Raw genomic sequence first — 3,132 nt, forward strand, 5'->3', positions numbered from 1 at the left:
TCCTCGTCACAGCTACCAGCTTCTTCCCACTATCGCAGCACTTTCTCTTACCTTTGCTTACGTTTCTTCCATATCACAGCAGTGTGGTTAGCCCTCCTTAGGTTAGCGGAGCCAGGCATTCATAGCTTACACTCTCTAACATTTTTCAAGCACTGAGGCACTTAAAATGTATTCTATTTCTTGAGTTAAGCATCAAAAATTTGCATTTGAAATCTGTTCATGGGACAAAGAAGACAGTTAAGACTCACTACCAATTTTTTATATAGCAGTCCAGAGTTTTAAAGAGATAAGTATGACTTGAATCAGATGGGGAAAATTTATTCAAATTGATCCAGACTTAATCAAAACCACCATTATAAAGACACCAGCTATTCATATCAGAGGAAGATTAAAGCTATTAATGCACTGTATTCAAGTTACTGTGATTGTCAGAGAAAAGTCAAACACTATGTTGAATGGTATTTATAAAAAGAGCATGTTAAAAATACAACTATGTCATTACAGATAGCTCCAGTCTTGAATTTTATTTTTTTAAAATATAGAAGCAAGCTTTTAAAATGCTGTAGAATTTAAGAGTTTAAGAGATAACATCTTCAACCATGGAGAAGCTTTCATGGAATGAAAAGACCAAGGGAAGCAGGATTATTCTCAGATATATGAATGGGTATTAGATAAGAGATAAATTAGTCTCATTAACCAGTTGGGAAGGCCAGGAAGTAATAAAGCATTAACATGAAAAAGTGGAGATTAAAAATTAGGGAAATTTTCATAACTCTGTGAAGGCAGAATAAAACTAGCTGCGAATGCAGAAACAAGGTGCCAGGAAAAGCTATGAAATTAACTTCATCAAGGATGTTCAAGACACCAGTCTGTGGGGAATCACTTCAGCATAATAAAATCAGAGCTTTCAAGATGCAAAGACATGAACTGGGGAATCTACTCACTACTTTCGAACCCAAATGATGAGAAATGGCTTCAGATAGCTAAATGTTATATTGTCACAAGTTGTCCCCATTTATTACAACCCAGTTTTCTTGAAATACATGGAACAGACCAACAAGTATGCTGGCAACAGCCTCGTAACCTGAATGTGACAGCAAGGCTAGACAGATACACTGGGGTATCTGACTAAAAGTCATTACTATTTTTCCAAGTTAAGGCTTTCTTTTTAATTTATCCTCCTTTAGTGAAAGCATTTAAAAGCTGTTTCTTTCAAACATACTGAGACAAATCCTCAAAGGGATTTTTTGTGAATAGATGTGCTTTATTTCTAGCAAAGATCAGTGCTTTTGCGTAAGTGTTGGAAGACAACTATACAGTCGAAGGAAAACAGAAGTCACCATTGATCTCTCACACAGAACGTGGGCCTGTCAGTCTGATTTTGGTGTTTGTAAATAGAGATATTTTCTTATTTTCTTTCCACAACTGTGATAACAATATGTAAGCCAACGTACAACTAAAGTGTCTCCAGAATTTACACTGTTTTCAAGAAATGCATTTTAAAATTACTATAATACTGTACTAAAAAGCTTGAAATTTCCATGCCCACAGGGCAATATAGCACTACATTTGTGATTTGATGTCACAAGCATGTAGATTTCTTTAGTTTTATAAATACTCTTCAGGGAAATGTTTAATTTTTCTCTCCAGGGAAAACATTAAACCCTACCTCAGAAAGCTGTACAGGAGGAAGGAAATTGGGTTTGAGATGGCCATGTTTTGGCTTCCAGACACCAGAATCAAATCCCATATTCCAGCTTTAGGTTCATAGCCCTACTGCTCTGAATCAAAATAATAAACCTGGGACATATTTTACCCTTTATATTATATATCCCCTTGTAACATTCCAGAGAGTTTTTCTTGTTTTCCAGGATTCTGGAGATCCATTCTAATTTTGGTTTTCTTTTGAAACAGCAGAGTGATTTTATTCACACTTGGCAGGTGAGTGGAGATATCAAAAATAAAACATTTCTACAGGTTTTGTGTTTGGGCAAAGGAAAAAGAACTGATTTGGTGCTGCCAAAGGGATTCAGCCACTGTGGATGGTCAGAGACAGCAGCCGGGTGGCCAGTCAGCATGTGTGTGCTGGCAGGGCAACCAGCACCTCATGTGGTTCTCCCCCTGCCACACCACATGCTGCTGCTCACCCAGCTGGTCAGGTGGAACTCCTGCAACAAAGTGGAATGTCAGAAATTATCCACAGAGAACCTACTTCTCTTTTCAGTGTGGTGTGTGGATTCCAGCTTCCAGAAGTACACAGTAGCACAAGATAAAACAAATCCCAGCACTGTTGAAGACACAGAAGTGATGAGCCCTCAGGACTACCAAAACAGAGGGAAATATCTGTAATTACCTAATATCCAGCATCAATGAGGTTCTGCAACAAACACTCCCTCACTCAAAGCAGGTGCAGGGGTATGGCTTCAGATCTCAGTTTCTCTGCCAGAATTCATCCTGGCACACTCGGTAAGACACTGTTAATCTTGGACAATGATAGGATGAGGGGCAACAGGCACAGACTGAAGCACAGGAGGTTCCATCTAAACATGAAGAGAAACTTCCTTACTTTGAGGGTGCCAGAGCACTAGAACAGGCTGCCCAGAGAGGTTGTGGAGTCTCCTTCTCTGGAGACATTCAAAACCTGCCTGGACACATTCCTGTGTGATCTGCTCTGGGTGAACCTGCTTTAGCAGGTGGGTTGGAGTAGAAGATCTCCAGAGGTCCCTTCCAGTTCCAACCATCCTGTGATTCTGTGACTGCAAGCTAAAGGTATATAGTAACCACAGAAATGTCCTGCCTGGTGCTGGGAACTTCAGCAGAGCTGGAAGCCTACCTATCATATTGGGTAGCTATACTGACATACAGTCCAAACAGTGGCTTTGCTACCACAGCTGCCATACTTTGTTTAAAGGCAGTACAGTTATTAACTCCATCTGCTCCAAATCCACCCAGGTCATCATATGAAACAATGCATACGAAGAAATTATTTGTACCTCTTTCTAATCAGCCATCTTGCTGGAGTTGGGAAGGAAGGTCTTTAAGGGATTAGAGTCTAGAAAGCTTTAATCTAGTTGGGCAAACATGAACTGGAGAGAGGATTTAGATACAGCATATCAAAAAGCTCAAAAGTCC

Source organism: Streptopelia decaocto, assembly GCF_964273445.1.
Source record: "Streptopelia decaocto genome assembly, chromosome: 2".
Classification (NCBI taxonomy): Eukaryota; Metazoa; Chordata; class Aves; order Columbiformes; family Columbidae; genus Streptopelia; species Streptopelia decaocto.